The sequence below is a fragment of the Pleurodeles waltl genome, chromosome 8 (genome assembly GCF_031143425.1).
Source record: "Pleurodeles waltl isolate 20211129_DDA chromosome 8, aPleWal1.hap1.20221129, whole genome shotgun sequence".
Lineage (NCBI taxonomy): Eukaryota > Metazoa > Chordata > Amphibia > Caudata > Salamandridae > Pleurodeles > Pleurodeles waltl.
This window is the reverse complement of record NC_090447.1, coordinates 858358810-858378522: the sequence shown is the minus strand read 5'-3', so window position 1 is coordinate 858378522 and position 19713 is coordinate 858358810. Positions and strand designations below refer to the sequence as shown.

At 43.8% G+C, this 19713-nt stretch overlaps 1 protein-coding gene across 2 annotated transcripts in view; it reads left to right on the top strand.

Moving 5' to 3' along the window:
* The window catches only part of GPC6 (glypican 6), a 3616389-nt gene that overhangs the window by 3295987 nt on the left and 300689 nt on the right, over window positions 1-19713 (top strand). The window lies entirely within an intron of this gene.

Sequence of the window (19713 nt, the reverse complement as noted above, 5' to 3'; positions counted from 1 at the left end):
CGCGCCATGGCTGTAGTCAGGGGACTACTGTCAAAAATGTTTATGCTAGTCCAGCGCTTCACAGTATTAGCGTCCTGCAAAGCACCCAGTGGCCCATTGTAACCAATGGAAGCCTCCTTTTAACGCCTGCACTGAGCAGGCATTAAAAGTTCCGAAAACATTATGCAAAGAAATCTCTTAGATTGCTTTATGAAATTGTTTGGGCCCCCCATCATGGTGGAACGTCCATCTTGCATACATTATGCCTGCTGCTGGCATAATGTAGAGCAAAGGGTTACAAAGTGGCGCAATGCATGCACTGAGTCACTTTGTAAATATGGTGTGCCATTTTTGGCCTTCTAACACCTCATTAGCGTAAAAAAATGACGCTAATGTGGCATTAGAATAGCACTAGGGGCTCTTGAAAATGCCCTTTGGCTTTCAAAACCAAGAAAAGTATCCATTAACATCTGGAATGTATTTCTTGTTGAACATGTGCTCCTAACTAATGCTAGTTTCTATTAAAGGTAAAGATCCTTTTTAGAATAATAGATTTGAAATTTGTAAAAAACATTATCAAGATTTTCATTCATCGATTCACATGACAATCAGTTTTGTTCAATTAAAATGGGGTGGTGAAATCTTAGCTCGCAGCCCTTTGATCAGATGGGACGTAGTGTGCAACTATTTTTAAGAGGACCCTGTGATCCATTACTGTTGGACCTGGTTTTTTGACAAGGACATCCCCAAACTTTTTGCCTCCTTCCTCCTATTTTTTCTGACCTGTTGTTGTTGGCTTTTGACCTCTGGGCACTTTACCGCTGCTAACCAGTGCTAAAGTGCATATGCTCTCTGTGTAAATTGTACTACTGATTGGTTTATCCATGATTGACTATTTAATTTACTTGTAAGTCCCTGGTAGAGTGCACTACATGTGCCTAGGGCAGGTAGATTAAATGCTACTAGTGGGCCTGCAGCACTGGTTGTGCCACCCACTTCAGTAGCCCCTTAACCCTGTCTCAGGCCTGCCATTGCAAGGCCTGTGTGTGCAGTTTCACTGCCACTTCGACTTGGCATTTAAAAGTACTTGCCAAGCCTAGAACTCCCCTTTTTCTACATATGTCATCCCTAATGTGTGCCCTAGGTAACCCCTAGAGCAGGGTGCTGTGTAGGTAAAAGGCAGGACATGTACCTGTGTAGTTATATGTCCTGGTAGTGTAAAACTCCTAAATTCGTTTTTACACTACTGTGAGGCCTGCTCCCTTCATAGGCTAACATTGGGGCTGCCCTCATACACTGTTGAAGTGGCAGCTGCTGATCTGAAAGGAGCAGGAAGGTCATATTTAGTATGGCCAGAATGGTAATATAAAGTCCTGCTGACTGGTGAAGTCGGATTTAATATTACTATTCTAGAAATGCCACTTTTAGAAAGTGAGCATTTCTTTGCACTAAAATCTTGTTGTGCCCTTCAATCCACGTCTGGCTAGGTTTAGTTGACAGCTCCTTGTGCATTCACTCAGACACACCCCAAACACAGGGTACTCAGCCTCACTTGCATACATCTGCATTTTGAATGGGTCTTCCTGGGCTGGGAGGGTGGAGGGCCTGCCCTCACACAAAGGACTGCCACACCCCCTACTGGGACTCTGGCAGACAGGATTGAACTGAAAGGGGGCTTGGTGCATTTCTTAGACACTCTTTGAAGTCACCCCCACTTCAAAGGCACAACTTAGTATAAAATAGGGCCTCTGCCCTACCTCATCAGACACTTGCTGGAGAAGAAACCTGAACCAGAAACTACATCCTGCCAAGAAGAACTGCCTGGCTGCTCAAAGGACTCACCTGTCTGCTTTTCTACAAAGGACTGCTGCCTTGCTGTTGGCCTGCTGCCTTGCTGAACTCTTGTCTGGCTGTAAAAGTGCTCTCCAAGGGCTTGGATAGAGCTTGCCTCCTGTTCCCTGAAGTCTCAGGACCAAAAAGACTTCTCTCTTCCTCTTGGACGCTCCGTGCGCCGAACTTTTCGACGCACAGCTTGTTCTGCGGCAAGAAAAACGCCGCACACCGACGCTGATCGACGCGACGTCTTCGGGACGACCGAAACTTTGACGCACGGCCTCGCAAGGACAACGCCGCCCGACTTCCCGGGAGCAATCGACGCGACGCCTGCCGTGAGATCAAAACTTTGACGCACGGCCTCGCAAGGACAACGCCGCCCGACTCCGCAGGAGAAATCGACGCGACGCCTGCCGTGAGATCAAAACTTTGACGCACGGCCTCGCAAGGACAACGCCGCCCGACTCCGCAGGAGAAATCGACGCGACGCCTGCCGTGAGATCAAAACTTTGACGCACGGCCTCGCAAGGACAACGCCGCCCGACCCCGCAGGAGAAATCGACGCGACGCCTGCCGTGAGATCGAAACTTCGACGCGCAGCCGGAAAACAAGCAGGAAAATCCACGCACAGACCCGGGACATCTGGTACTCCCCGCAAACCACAGTAAGAGACTGTCCGCGCGCTGGAAAACGACGCCCGACTCCCCGCGTGGAAAATAACGACGCAAGTCCGTGTGTGCTGAGGAGAAATCAACGCACACACCAGTTTTCCACGCACCTCTTCTCCTGTGGCCCTCTGAGGAGATTTTCCACCAGAAACCAGGTACTTTGAGTTTGAAAGAGACTTTGTTTACTTTCTAAAGACTTAAGACACTTTCTATCACTTTTCAGTGATATCTTTACAAATTCGTATTGCAACTTTGATCGTTTTGACCTGAAGATACCCAGATAAATATTATATATTTTTCTAAATACTGTGTGGTGTATTTTTGTGGTGTTATGCTATGGTGTTGTATGATTTATTGCACAAATGCTTTACACATTGCCTTCTAAGTTAAGCCTGACTGCTCGTGCCAAGCTACCGGAGGGTGAGCACAGGCTGATTTTGGATTGTGTGTGACTTACCCTGACTAGAGTGAGGGTTCTTGCTTGGACAGAGGGCAACCTGACTGCCAACCAAAAACCCCATTTCTAACAAATACAGTACATTACTCTGATTTGAGCTGGTGCTTACCCCCACTGAGTGCCGGCAGTGAAAAACAAAATCTGCAGTCCAAATTATCACTGCATGGCAAATTAACAAAAGAATATGTCCTCTACAATACAGATCTATATTTAATAAGTTACCTCCTAAACTGCACCAGTGCAGCAATGAAACAGCAGCAGTTCACATGTTGATGTGCTTTCATGAAGTAGGCACCCAAAACTTTATGGGCCCTGAAGCTCCCTTAAGTGAAAAAATATTCAAACACTTCACCGACCATATGGGGCCTTTGTAAATGTCCTTTAGAGATGGGGTTGCAGATTAAATGTGCTTGGATACTGATAGTGTAGCACCTACCCCACTGTAAGTATCGCTGCAGAGGCACTCCTGGCCTTACTTTAGAGCGAAGCCAGAATGCCCTCAAATGTCTGTGACTTAACCCCGCTGTGGGAACCCTAAGAGGTCAGTGAAACCCTCTGGGCCTACCCTGGCAAATTCTGTTCTTTGGGGACAAATAGGTTGACTGACATTTCATGAGCAGTATAAATTTAGTCTGCCCAAGAGGGCTTCTAATAGTGCACCTACATCTGTAATATGGTGCAGTTAGAGGGAAAGTCAAGTTATTATTACTCAAGTGCTACGTTTGTGCCTAAGTAGAGGCTATAACAAATGTGAAAGAAAAAAAGGCTCACTCCATGGACGTCAATTAGGGGTCGCCAGGAGTCGCTAGGGGTCGCAGCTGCGACCTCTGGCTTGCCCATTGCGACCCCTCGAACTGCTTCTGTGATAACTGGCCTCAGAAGTGGCAAAATGACTGCCAGGAACAAGGATACACTCTCTTTGTTTTCTCTACATTTTTTATTACACTAATAGTGAGTCATTTTTCATCATTAGTGTAATAAAAAATGGAGTGCGATTAGCGTCCCCTGGAAGCTAATGTAAGGAAAAAATGCTTTTAAATATATGTTGTTGTGCGTGATTGTGGTTGAATGTGTGTTTTTACCTGAGAGAGAAAGAGTATAAGTGTAATTGTGTAAGCATGTGTGTGTGAGTGAAATTGAAGGTCAAAAGGCGAGTGATGTCACTTCCGACCGCTACCCCTGGCATTTTGGTGAATTTGACGGTCATGGCTGAATCCCCTTCTCATATTTTTCTTCCCCAACGTCCCACCCATTCTCCAATGTAAAAGTATTGTGGGAGCACTAATACTGGTGCAGAAGCTCAAACTTACTTCAGGGAAGATTTCCTAGTATATCCCCACATTCATGATTTATGTAGCTTGAAAGTTGGATATTCGTATGTTTAGACGAGGGATTACCAAAAAATGAACTACATACGAAAATACTCTGATATAGAGAATGTCATCTTCTATGTTAAATTACACTTTGGTTGAAATAAGCATTGTGGCCTTGACGGTAAACGTTTTTGCAAATAGTAAAGGCCAAAGATTGTCAATTAACTAAGTTAGGTGCAAATCAGGGGCGCTTGCTGAAATGTTAACAATGTTGAACATTTTTTCGTTTGTATTTTGGCCATACAGGATTAGGAATTATGTCTTGCTTGGGATTCAGTCTTAAAAAACAATATATTTATCCAGGTTTCAGATTTAGAATCAAAGGTCAGCAGACGTGACATAATCAGATGAACTAGGAATTCGTACATTCAAAAATAGTATGTTCATTTTTCCCTGGATGTGATGGTCTATCAGCACCTGATATATGTTAGAAAATAGAGGTGATGGCAGTGTTAACTAGGAGATTATATTATGTGTCCAAAAACGTGCGGTGTTATTGAAGGTCAGCCTGCAGGAATTAGCATCTCTCACTAAAAAGGATGAGAGCCAGTTTAGGATCTGGCGACTTATTCTCAAACATGTTGAAAGAGTTTGCAACTGTCTACCATGAAGTCACATTCAATCAAATTTGTTAAAATCTGCTGCTAGGTTGAGCAGCCAGATATCGCTGTCACCGAGGATATAAAATGCTTCATCCAGCACGTTGGGATCTGCTGTTCTTTATGCAACCTTTTCAGTGTTTTTACTTCAAAAACTCAATAGTTTTTAAAAGATGCCTTCAATTACAAACATACTTTGGATCCAGGTTAGGTTTTTAATTTCTATTAAAAAACGTGTTCTATCATTTGTTGTGAAGACATAAAACCCCTTAAATACGAAGTTTGATGGTTAATATTTTGAATAAAATGGCTGGCACGGACAGCACAATATTTCAACAGATTAGCGCTAATGGGGCCATCTGTAAAAGAAGACTGTTTAATGGTTAAAATAATATTTCATATTGTCTAGGGTGTGTGCCTTTAAATAAATTCTAGATGATCACCTATCTTTCTTAGATTAGTTTGTTTAAAGTGCTGATGTTTCACATTTGATCATATAAGAATTTAGAGATGGTACTAATGGTTCTAGTGAGTGAGGAAATGGTGTAGCAGAAGTTAATTTACACACGATTTGACCATTTTCATTAGAGAGCATTGGTGTTGAGGAGCATTTACAATATCATCTCTGAGACTTTTGCCTTTTGTTCTAACATGAGGTTTTACTGAATTTTTAACATGGTGATATCCTACATTGTAAGTGTCACTAGGGCGTTTAATGTTTCTGTATAGTTGTGTGGTTTCATTTAGGATTTATAGAACCATGGCACGGTTTCATTCAGGTATTTCATTTTGAACAAAGCTACTCGGTTAAAGGTTTTTGTTAAATACCCACCTTTGACATTGATTCTGCATGAACACAAAACTTTTCTTACGTTTAAAAAAAATAATCATAGGTTGCCAAGGGATTTAGTACAGTCAGGAGAGCTTCTAAATGTGTTTGATGTTGATTACTGAAGCAAAAAAGATCATGAATTATATGATGAAAAACTCCCTTGTCATATACACATTAGGTTTGTAATGATAATGTTTCTCAATGACCTGATGGATGTCAAACAATCTCTTTGGGTCCCTAAAATCTCTTTACCAATGCCAGAAACAGAACCACCATATTACACCTATTAATGTGCTCACAATTTTTGGAGTAATGTTGTTTGTTTCCATCGCTGATGTTAGTCATTTTACTCAAATTCTTCCAAGCATTAACTTACATTTCATAGTTATTATTTGCTATCCTCCGTTCAAAGACGTTAACTTTGTCCATCATTTTCTTCAAAATGTTCTCGATATTTTGGAAAACAAGTGTACACTTTATCTGGTGTAGTCATAGCAGAAGGAGTTAGCCTATTTCTACATAATTGGATAATTGAGAAGCAGGGGTGCCTTCATTAGGGATTAAAAATTAAAATTGATTAATACAAAGGCATGTATGGCATACTATTGCGGAAAAGTGTGTATACGATTTCAGGTAAGGTTGCCTTCAAGGTTACAAAAAGTTTAACTATATCAGTGGAATTGCACTTGGCAGTATTTGATGAGGCAGTTTTAAAGCTGGGTTTCAATTGTTTGTATAATTTATTTGTGGACCAATCTCTTCTTTCAGGAATGGTACACTTGGGATTGTCAGACCTGATATTCAAACTAGAATAAATATCAAATTTCCCCGTACAGTAGACATAAGAAGAACCTCGGGGAGATGCAAAAGGGCTAAGATTCAACCTCATCAAATACAGCAGTTATTTTAGTAAGATATTCACCCGCTCAGCAAGAAAGATGACAAGCGAAAACAGTCACACAGTTTTCACCACTTTTATTTCAATGGCCCGAAAGGGATGGCCAAGCTGAGCCTCTTTAGTGCTCTGGTGGGCATCATGGTAGGTAGTAGACCTGGTGCTTCTTGTAGCACAGTATTAGTGGGCAAGGCTACGTGTCTTGGATTTCGTTGCAACAAAGTCCAAACAGTAAAGTCCTTGATGTTGACAGGTCTTGATGCCCCTGTCTTTTTCAGCAATCTGTGCAGCAGTAACCCTGGTGCTCCTCATAGCATGATGTCAGCGAATGAGACTTAGGGGCATATTTACATTACCCTTGCGCCGCTCTATCGCCGCCATAGCATAATTGTTTTGATGCTATGACGGCACTAACGTGGACTTTTCCCCACACCAGATTTACAAAGTGGTGCAATGCATGCATGCATTGCACCACTTTGCAACCCCTTGTGCCACTTTATGCCTGCGCCAGGCATAATGTTTGCAAGGGAGACATTTCAACACATAGAGGCACAAAATATGGAGCAGTGAAATTTACTAGATTTCACTCACTGCATCATTTTTTCTGTAATTTTTAACGCCTGCTCAAGGCAGGCATTAAAATTACGCACCCATTAAAATCAATGGGCATCCCTGTGCTTTGCTGTGCTAGCTCTACATTTTTTACGCTAGTGCAGCAAATCACCACAACAGCATAACAAATTCTGATGCTGTTGTGGTAACAACCGTCACAGTGTGCCATATTGTGGATACGGCACAGCCATGGTGTTGTTAGGTGGGGCAAGGACAACGCAAGAGAAGTGGCGCACCAGGACCGATGCACCACTTTCTCATAAATATGCCCCTTAATGTCTTCAATATTATCACAGGGAGTTCTGGTCAATTGAGTCCCCCAATCTTGGCAGGTTTTTTTCTTCCTTCCCAACACTTTCCAGCATCCCTTAGCAATGTCTCTGTTCTAAGGAAGTAGTAAATGGCATGCAAATTGATCTGATCACTGACTTGCATACAGCCTCTGTTGCATAAACATTTACGGGCAAGCAATTTAAAGGCTTTGGAGTAATGTATCTTACAGGCTGGTGTTAGGTTAGTCACTGTGGAGTCCTGCGATCTTGCAGATTTGACACTTTCATTAGGCTAATATATAACAACATAATGACCTTGTTCAGGCATTTCTCATTTAAAATGAGGCTAAATCTAGACATAATATATATGTTTATGTGATGACATTACATCATATTTATAGATTATTTACAACTTTAATTACTCAATGGTGGATAATATATACAAAAATCTAAACTCATAGCATATCACCTCTAATCTGGAACACTTGCTGTCCTTACAATTGACACACCTCCAGACTCACAACACCCTAACTCCCAAATGCCTCACCGGTGTCAGCTCTGCCAATAGTTGTGTCCCAGAACCCACCAGGAGCTGCATATCAAATCTTGACCACTACTACTGACCCAACAGGTAGTCAGTTATTGAATGATATTCTCTCCCTCCTTGCCACTTACAACTATGGCCCTGTAACACCTGCTGGGAAAATTCAGACTATTATCACTAACCCTCCGAGGAAATCCCACCCCAGCTCTAGATACATGAACAACATAAACTTCAAACAAGTTTTCATCTCATGCCCTTCTACTACCATCACTAAAACATTCCTTGAATGCTTGTTAATCAATTGTCATTCAGCTGTGAAACACATGACTTCCAGTGCTGATCTTATACGTGACATCCTTATACTCACTGAAACTTGGCTGAACGAACCCTCATCCTCGATTCTTAACATACTAGTTCCACCTAGTCATGATATAATCAGACTAGACTATTCCGGTCGCTCCGGGGGTGGCCTAGCCTGTACACACAGATCCACACTATCCCTGAAACAAACACACTCTTTATTACTGCCTTCCTGCAAATAACATAGGATGGACTTCTCCACCAATGACACTATTACTTGCTCTCTCCACACGATTTACCACCCTTTCTGGTGATAACCACACATTCATTGAACAAATCATGAAGATCATCTCCGCCACTAATGAAGAGCATTGCATCACCTTCTTTATATATGTAACAGCAGCTAGGTCTAGAGGCTACCTTAGGAAAGCCAAACAATGGGTCAGAGACACCCAAAACATTGACCCATTCATGTTCTCAAATATTAGTAACCCCATCCTGCTCACCCCCTCTGGCATGCATGACGTTCACAACCTCACTGATCAATAGATCAACTCCATGACAGAAATCATGGATACCATTGCGCCCCAGCAACCAAAGAAAATCCCGTCCTAAAGATCCAACCCTTGGTTCAACTGCATCCTTAAAGAGGAACGCTGCTGCCTCAGACTTGCTAAAAGAGCTTGGAGACCTACCCCATATCTGACAAGCCTTAAACTTCTGTGACAAACACAGAACACCTACAGTAGACACATTATAAACTCCAAAGCAACATTATTCTGCAATCAACTTGACTTGCTAATCATCCACAAAAAACAGTTTGAACTTAGCAAATCCCAAACTACGAGAGAAAGAAATGCCCCCAACCTCTGATAACAAAATCCCACTCAGCTGCAAACTTTCTTTCTCCTTTTTTGCTGAGAAAACCATGTTCATCTCCACTGGGATCCAGAATGCCCTGAATCTCTTACCATGTACACCTCTCCCACACCGCTTCCCTTTGCTCAGGAAGAATGCCCAATTTCCACTCCACACAAACCTAAAAGCTATGCAGTTTGGTCCAGCTTTAAACCTTTAATGAAAACGACATCTCAAAACTTCTAACTTCTCTGAAATATTTCAACCACTTTAGTGATCCCCTTCCCCCCAAACTTCTCAATGAGACCATTCACCTCCTACTACCCTTTCGGACAAGGATTATCAATGCCTCACTTACTCAAGGCTCTATGCCTGACTGCCTAAAATGTGATCAGGTCACTCCAGTTTTACAAAAGCCCAACTCTGACCTGTCTGAGCCCCACAACAACCGCCTCATCTCCAACATCCCAACCCTGGCCAAACTGTTAGAAAAATGCATGTGTCTACAGCTTTCCAATCTCATTGATCAATTCCAACTCCTTAACCAATGTCAATTGGGTTTCAGACCAGGCCATAGCACCAAAGCCGCCTTGATCTACATTGTTGATGATGCTCTCTGTTCTCTTGATCAGAAAAATCTTGCTTACTAACGCTACTGGGCCTATCAGCGAGCTCAACACTGTCAATCATAAAACCTATTAGAATTCAGGATGCATCTCTCTGGCGCTGTGTTAAAATTGTTCTTCTCATTCCTTCACAACAGATCTCAGCAGGCCCTAATCAACCACACTCTTTCGGTCAGTTCCCTCTGACGCTTTTCAACTTATACATGAAGCCCTTGACAGAAAATCTCAAACTCTCTCACATCTTCTACCACATATATGCAAACGATACTCAACTCTACATGAAAAACACCTCTCCTGAGGTCAAAAGAATCCAAAATATCACCTTGACTAAAACACAACATTGGCTGACTCGCAACCACCTTATACTTACTGCCCTTCAACAGATTTCCCCCTGATCTCTCCGCCCAGTATTGCCCCTAATATCAAAGACTGGTTCCTACATTTTACTTCAAAAGAAAGGGGAGATAAGAGGAGTACTCCTCCTACTTACGCATACCTTCAGGAAAAAGGAAGCCCATCCGTTCTATGTGTGCTAACCCCTTGCAGGGTGGAGGAAAATCTCTAGGCTTTTTTATGTACTCACCCACCAGGACTGTCCCTTGGTGGAATGCTTCATCATAGGGTTCCTCCCATTCCGCTGTGCAACTGGGCTTGCTATGACATGCAAATTACACGGGAGCACTGAATGGTATGCTCTTAGCGATGAAAAGAATCAGAGTAGGAGATCTTTTTCTCATTTAAGGTGAAGAGTTAACCCCTTTGCTGCTAGGCCTTCTCCCTGCACTCAGCTGTTTTTTGGCTATTTGGAGTAATGTTCACTTAGGCCTCCATAACTTTTTGTCCACATAAGCTATTCGAGCCAGATTTGTGTCCTTTTTCCCAACATCCTGGGGATTCTAAAGGTGGTCAAAGTTTGTGGATTCCACCAGAGGGGACTGAAAAAATAGGCAAAAATAGTTACGTTTTGAGTTTTATGAGAAAACTAGAGAAAAAGAGCTCCAGATAAAAGTGTGTGTTTTTTCCCTAAAAATGAAATTCACAAATGGTTTGCTGTAGTAAAGACCCAATCTTCCCGGCTTTCAGGAACATGCAGAGCTGAATCAAAAAAACACATTTTGTACCACAGTTTTGGGATTGTTCTTTTATGTGCTTTACCTACTTCTAGTTTGTGGTGGAAACCAGTGTGAAACCCATGGTTGATCCAGAAAAGCAATAGGTTTCTGAAAAGTAGACCAGATTCTGAATTCAGCAAGGGGTCATGTGTGTAGATTCAAGGTTTTTTCAAGGAAAATAACTGTTAAACTAAAGAAATATTGAAAATGAGTAGGAAAAAAAAGGCATTTGTGCAACATTTTCATCCGTAACATTTTGTCACAATGGCCAATCAACAAAAGCAATATACCATTACTTCCGCTAGTCCCTTCTGATTGTTGAGGTATATAGGGTATGTAGGTTCTCCAAAAACCTAAGGTGCACAGATCAAACAAGTGAGCTGCACCATGCAATGGTTATTCAATGAGTACAAAGTATAGATTAATTCTTATAATGAAACAGGCTGAATGAAAAATGGGTATCAAGGAAACGTATGTATTTCTGAAACTGGCACAAGATATAGAGTTTAGGATTAGTGGGTATTTCTACATCTCTGAATTTGTGGGTATCCTGTACTAGCATATAACCTGAGGCAGCCTCAAAATCTAACGCCACCCCAGGGGTGGAGTTACCAAGGCGCAACGAGGAGGAATACTTTTATTCCTCCTCGTTATGTGCCTTTTCTATGTGTGCAGCATTCTGCAGCATGCATAGAAAGAGCAAAATGCCAGAAATTATTGTTTATGTGCGAAAAGGTGTCCCTTCCTGCAAATAAACAATCATTTCAAAATGACGCTTTGGCACTTCTGTGTGTGCTGCATTCTGCCAAATTGCCATTAGTGATTGTTTATGTGCAGGAAGGGACACCTTCAACGCAGACATCCTTGCACGATGGTGCAAGGATGCTTGCATTGGCACTGCCAGAGCAGGGGGAAACGCAGGGGTGCACCGTATTCTAATGAATATGGTGCATCCCTGCATTTCTAAAGTGAAGCAGTGCAGCACTGCTGTTAGAAATGGGGTCTTTGGTTGACAGTCAGGTTACCCCAGTTCAAGCAAGGACCCTCACTTTAGTCAGGGTAAAAGAGAATCACCCTCAGCTAATCCCTGCTTACCTCCTTGGTAGCTTGGCAGAGCAGTAGGCTTAACTTCAGAGTGCTAGGTGTAAAGTATTTGTGCCAACACACACAGGAATTTAATGAAAACACTAGAAAATGGCACAACACAGGTTTAGAAAAATAGGAAATATTTATCTAAATAAAACAAGACCAAAACGACAAAAATCCACAATACACAAGTCCAGTTATCAATAAAAAATCAAAAAGAGTTTTTAAGTAGTTTCAAACACACACTAACACTGTAAACTTGAAAATGTACCTTGGGTGCGTCAAAAATAACCCCTACGGGCAAGTGCACATCAAAAAGGGCTTGCGATGCGTTGATTCCACTCACGAGCGGGACCTTGAGTCGTTTCTCCTTCCGCCGGGTCTGGCGCGTTGTTTCTTCTCTTTGCAGGAGAGCGATGCGTTGATCCGGTCAGCACTCTCGGGTCCGGGCAGGCCTTGCATTATTTTTACACGCCCAGCGGTACTTGCATCGGAAATCCAGCAGCACGATGATCTAAAAACCACGCAGCGCGGGTTGCGTTTTCCCAGTCTCTCTCAGCTATGCTGCGTGCCGTTTCTCCTGCTCCGTGCGTCGATTCTTCAGTTGCGTATCCAGCGAGCGTCGATTTTCAGCCGTGGAGCCGGCTGCGTGTCGTTTCTTCAGCCGTAAATCAGAGTTGCGTCGATCTTTTCCCCGCACGGCAGTCTGTGCGTGGATTTCCTGTTCTTTAGGCTGCCAGCTTCTCCTTTAGGGTCCCAGGAACTGGATTGGCACCACAGGGCAGAGTAGGAGTCTCTCCAGAGACTCCGGATGCTGGCAGAGAGAAGTCTTTGCTGTCCCTGAGACTTCAAACAACAGGAGGCAAGCTCTAAATCAAGCCCTTGGAGATTTCTTCTCAAGATGGAAGGCACACAAAGTCCAGTCTTTGCCCTCTTACTCTGGCAGAAGCAGCAACTGCAGGAGAGTTCCACAAAACACAGTCACAGGTAGGGCAGCTCTTCTTCCTCAGCTCTCCAGCTCGTCTCCAGGCAGAGGTTCCTCTTGTTTACAAAAGGGTTTTCCTAAAATCTGTGGATTTGGGTCCCTTTCATATACCCAATTTCTCCTTTGAAGTAGGCCTACTTCAAAGTAAAGTCTCTTTTGAATGTGAAATCCTGCCATGCCCAGGCCAGGCCCCAGACACTCACCAGGGGGTTGGAGACTGCATTGTGTGAGGCCAGGCACAGCCCTTTCAGGTGTTAGTGACCACACATCTCCTCCCTCCTAGCACAGATGGCTCATCAGGATATGCAGGCTACACCCCAGCTCCCTTTGTGTCACCATCTAGTGTGAGGTGCAACCAGCCCAACTGTCAAACTGACCCAGACAGGGAATCCACAAACAGGCAGAGTCACAGAAATGTTATAAGCAAGAAAATGCTCACTTTCTAAAAGTGGCATTTTCAAACACACAATCTCAAAATCAACTTTACTAAAAGATGTATTTTTAAGTTGTGAGCTCAGAGACCCCAAACTCCACATGTCCATCCGCTCCTAAAGGGAATCTACACTTTAATCAGATTTAAAGGTAGCCCCCATGTTAACCTATGAGAGGGACAGGCCTTGCAACAGTGAAAAACAAATTTAGCAATACTTCACTGTCAGGACATATAAAACACATTACTATGGACCTCATTACAACCTTGGCGGTCGGACGAGGCCGACCGCCAAGGTTGTACCGCCAGTCGGCCACCAATGCAGCTGCAAACCCGCCGGCCACATTTGGACATCCCTACTGGGCCGGCGGGGAACTCAGCCGTAACATTGCAGCCGGCTACATTAATGGAGCCGGCGGAAATGTGGCGGTTTGGCGGGTGCAGCAGCACCCGTCGCGCTTTTCACTGTCTGCCAGACAGACAGGGAAAATCGCAACGGGGCCGTGCCTGGGGGCCCCTGCACTGCCCATGCCAAGTGCATGGGCAGTGCAGGGGCCCCGCGACTCCCCTTCCTGCCAGCCTTTCCATGGCGGTCTCTCTGTAAGCAGCACTGCCCTGGCAGATTCAAACCGCCGGGACAACCATGGCATAAAACCGCCGGTCCCGGCAGTGTGACCGTGGTGCTACAGCCGTGGTCCAAACATGGCAATTTGTACGGCCAGCCTGTTTGCGGTACGATCGCCACTTTTTTGTCTTTGACCGCCAGGGTTGTAATGAAGGCCTATATGTCCTACCTTAGCCATACACTGCACCCTGCCTTTGGGGCTACATAGGGCCTACCTTAGGGGTGTCTGACATGTAAGAGAAGGGAAGGTTTAGGCCTGGCAAGTGGGTACACTTGCCAAGTCGAATTTACAGTTAAAACTGCACACACAGACACTGCAATGGCAGATCTGAGACATTATTACAAAGCTACTCATGTGGGTGGCACAACCAGTGCTGCAGGCCCACTAGTAGCATTTGATTTACAGGCCCTGGGCACCTCTAGTGCACTGTACTAGGGACTTACTAATACATCAAATATGCCAATCATGGATAAGCCAATTACATACACATTTTGTAAAGGAGCACTTGCACTTTAGCACTGGTTAGCAGTGGTAAAGTGCCCCGAGTAACAAAAACAGCAAAATCAGAGTCCAGCACACATCAACAACCCGGGGAACAGAGGGAAAAAGTCAAGGAAGACAACGCCAGGGATGAAAAGTCTAACAACTGCCAATTTTGGCGCAGCACCGCGGTGCGCCACTTTTCAGTAAATTTGGCCTATGATATCTAGGGGTATCCGGACAGGGCTCACTTGCCTGTCTCTCACCACATTTTTGCACCCAGAATCCCTTGCAAATCTCAACTTTGATTAAAAAACACATTTTCCTCACATTTCTGTGATGGAAAGTTCCTGAATCTGGGGGGAGTCACAAACTTCCTTCCACCCAGCATTTCGCAAACTCTGCTGATAAAAATGATACCTTACTTGTGTGGGAAGACCTAGTGCCAGCGGCAGGAAATGGCCCAAAACGCAACACTGATGCAGCACATTTTTCCCCTAAAAACTGACCCTCTTTTTTGGATTTGGGTAGCTCTCGATTTTGGACCCTAGTTCATCTGGCATCTAGGGAAACCTAGCCAACCCATAGCAAACTTGTACATTTTTTAAAACTACACATCTAGGGTAGGCTGACTTGCATGGCTCTCACCACATTTCTTTACCCAGAATCCCTTGCAAACCACAAACTTGAACTAAAAAAACAATTTTTCTCAAATTTCTGTGACTGAAAGTTCTGGAATCTGGGGGGAGCCACAAACTTCCTTCCACCCGGCATTCTCCCAAGCCTCTTGATAAAAATGGTACCTCACTTGTGTGGGAGGACCTAGTGCCTGCATCAGTAAACAGCCCAAAACTCCACATGGATGAAGCACATTTTTTCACCGAAAACTGACCCTCTTTTTCCAATGCGGGTAGCTCTAGATATTGGACGCAAGCTCAGCCAGCATCTCGGGAAACCTAGCCAACCTTTACATTGTTTAAAACTAGACACCTAGGGTGGGATGACCTGTGTGGTTGTCACCACATTTTGTACCCATAATCCCTTTCAAACCTCAAACATTGACTAAAAACACATTTTTCTTACATTTCTGGTATGGAAACTTCTGGAATCCACAGGACGCCACAAAATTCCTACCACCCAGCATTGCCCCACGTGTGTCAATAGAAACTCTGCCCCAGTTGTGTGGCTAGGCTTCTGCCCGTCAACTGGGGCAGATGGGAGTAATAATCCCTATCTGCCCCCTGGGAGGACAGGAAGACTGTGCCCTAATTTTTGGGGTGGTGGTATTGCCATGCCCATTCTGGGCAGCCCCCACACCTAGACTTTTCTAAGTAAATGATCCCTATTGCCTAGTGGGCTTTCTGCCCCTGGGAGGGGCAGATCTAGGGTCATAACCCCGATCTTCCCCCAGAGGGAGTAGGAAGATTTGCCCATTTGTGGGGAAGGAAGCATTGCGTGCCTATTATAGGCATCCCACACTCTTTCCTAATTAAACAAAACAGACCTTGGTGCCTAGTATGCTTTCTGCCCACCCCCCAGAGGGGAAAAGAGGCTACTGCCCCATCTGCCTCCTGGGACAAAAAGACAGAATTAATGAAAAAATTATTTTGGGGTTAGAAAAAGCCCTTGCCCAACGGGCCCCCACTCCTCCCTGTGTCTAGTGGCGGGGAGTCCCAAGCAGGAATGCACTTTGAATGGGAGATTCTTTCCTTTCCAATGGCACCTCTCCCATTGAAATCCATGCTAGGGGGGTTGAGATATGCCCCGAGCCCCAATGGAAATGAAAGTAAATAGAGTCGATCTGCTCATTTTTCGTTCATTTCCCCTGTAATGATGTTGGTGGACACGGCACGCCGATTGTAATTACAGGGTGGGGATACTTTAAGTCTTGGTTGCTAGGGAAGCTGTTACCCAGCAACCAAGACTGAAAATATCAAAAAGAAATCCCTCTGGTGCCCGCACCAGAAGGATTTCCTTCACATGTGCACAGGACGGAACGGTTAAGTCCTCAGCACATTCCCACAGTGGCTGAGAATGGATCCGTTCTGTCCTCAGCACACAGGTGGTTAAAAATACCTGCCTGGTAGGTGAGCTATACTTTATTCTGTCCCCCAGGTGTTATGGTTAAAAAGTGGGGAGGAAAGTAGAAAGTATGGGTAACATTGCTCCTTCCTTTCTATAGGTCTACATGTTTCAAGCCAATCTCCATGGCTTTTTTTCTGGACGGATATAACTCCTAAAAAAGTGTTGACACAAAGTGACTACACTTGCTCTGCATGCTAATAAAGAGTTAGCACCTCCCTGGTGTTACTGCTTGGCAACCTGCAATATACAATAAAAAAGTTAGCCTGCCAAGATAATGACAAAAGATAAGATAACAAGAAGCTTACGCTGATTAGATTGGCAAAGCACGCTGTAGAAGCTTATTAAAATAAAAATAAAACACCTCTAAGTCAAGGGCCATGTGGATCAGAATTAGGCGCTTATTGAGGTCAGCACATCTAATTAAAACAGTGATCCCTGTGACATAGCACACAGAAACATTGAACACATAACATAACAAAGACACTACGTACAAAAATAAAGCAAAACTTTGGCTTCATAAGTCCTCCAGGGACAAGGCAAGCCTGTAGTCACACTCCAAGGGACAAAAAAAAAAAAATCTTGGCCAACAGGTCGTGCTCATCAAGAATAGGATAAGATCGATCAGAGGGGTAATCATGCTGTGTAGGCACTCAGAGATTATATTGTACTCACTGCATCAATGCGTCACCTCAGGGCTATTCACCTAAAGAAACTGCTCCGGTGCCTACATCGTGGTGTCCTCACCTTGTGGTGCTGTTAATATCCTATGTAAGGTGAGCAGGTGCATCCTTACTTCACCGATAAAATGCAGCAGACAACTAGACAGCTTGCTCTGTTTCAAAATGGTGGCCGCAAATGGCACAACTTCCTGGTCCCTCTCACAGTACCGCAGGCAGCAGATAAGTGAGCACTAAGTAAGTGTGTCCTCATCTGCTGGGGCCTGTGCACGTGATATGATGGTTGATGACACTTAATTAGGATACATGGTGCTGGTCCGCTAAAAGTAATATCCTGAAGGAAACAAGCCATGCCCAGACAACTCAGCTAATTATACTTTCTGCAAAAATATAAAATAATCTGCCTTTAAGAATATGTGCCAGTCACATAGCATATTTCTGCTATTGTGTGAGCTTCTGCAGCATCTTGTTATTCAGGGGCATAGCTTGCTCAGTAAGACTGGGGTTGTGTGAGCTTCAAATGTCCCAACAATCACGCTAGCATATAATGTTAAAATACAACAAGCAGGGCACACAAGAGGGATTTAAGGGAAAGTGGAAAGGGAGACAAATTCGGATTGTAGGGGCACTAAGTGAGAGAAAGCACATTATTTTATGAAATGACCAAAGTTTTTGAAGTCTTGTTAAACAGAGAGGGAGAGAATGTATGTTCATTTTTGTCTGTGTGTACGCAAAAATTCCTGGTGAAATCTGACAGACACCTCACCATACCCGACTGAAAGCACCTGTACCCTATGATTTATCAAAAAATACATTTATTAGGTGGGTGTACCACCCCCGAAGCTACAGCCCTGTTGTTATTGGATTGTGACAGGCACTTATAGGATTGTGACAGGCATTTAAATAGCCCACCAAACATTCAAATTATATTCTGTAAATGGGAGAGCTGGCACTGCAGTTATGTTATCAATACAGAGCTCACTGATTAGGCTTCTCTGCCTATGCACACTGTTATGGATAAACATACTACAAAGAAGGCAGAAAAGAGTTACTCACGCTTATTGAGCCTACCGACCCTGCCTATTTCTATTCTCTTCATAGCACTTGGCAACCCAAATAACTTGCTTATTCTGACTTCGGTGTCAAACCTAAATTGAATACAAAAGTATTTGTTCCTGATTTTACATTCCGGGTTCAGTTAAATTTTTGATGTTTCCCCCCTCCCCTGCACAAATCCCAATTTGGGGTCAAACCACAACCACATATCATTCCACATTCTAAAGTTAAGGGCATATTTATAAGGAGCTTGCACCGCCATTGCGTTATTTTTTTGCACATTGGTGGGGCATTCTCTGCCCCGTGATGCCCTATATTTACAAAATGATGCATTGGGCCCAATGCATCAGTTTTTGATGGCTTGCATCAAAAAATACCTGCGCCAGGCAGTTTATAATGTATGCAGGGTGGCCGTTCTTTCGTGAAAACTCACTTAGGCCTGACGCAGTGATATTTACAAGTTTTCCAATGTGTGACACATCTTTGGGATGCATCACTTTTAGCCTGGAATGCGTCAAAATTTCTATACCTCTTAAGCCAGGCCTAGGAAATGATGCAGTGTCTTTTTAATAGGAATCTGATCAGCTAAAGTCACTTTGCACACAGTAATAACTTATAAAATCCCATCCCATCAACAAGTAGTAGATGTACACATGTACCAACCATGTTTTAGGACCCCTTAACCAACCTGTGACCATGACACCTGAGATATCAGCATCCACAGTCACCATGCAATGTGACGCTGTGTACTTCATGTAAGGGACAGGCCAGGATTGTCACATCTCCATATAGGAATGGGTCCCCAAGTCCAGCCAAGCATACTCCAAAGCACAACAGGTAAGTACACACATAAGGTAAGTAACACATTATTTGTCACTTTACATTACACTACATACTTGCATCCTCCCACATGACAGTGTGACTAAATATGTCACACATACTGTCCATCCAGGACCCATGTCACAGAGTAAAAGGTGTGTTTTCCACCATTTTATACTCCATTACATGGGTCCCCACACATACGGTAACTTGCGTCAGTCAGAACAGACGCATTGACTATGTGTTTTTAACGCATTACTGAAGTTGTGCTAGTTCCTAGCCTGATTTCAGCTATGAGTCACTTTTTCGAAGGATGCGTTGCGGCTTCCTTCCCTCGGATGTGTCAGTATTTCTGACGCTTCCTGGGACCTTACGCCATGGTGTGCTGTGTTGTAAATATAGCGCATCCATTTCATCATAAGCTGTCTTCACGTAGTGCAAGTAATTTTGACAGCGCGGAATTCAGTGATGTGTCAATCCTTGTAAATGAGGCCCTTAGAAACTCTTAA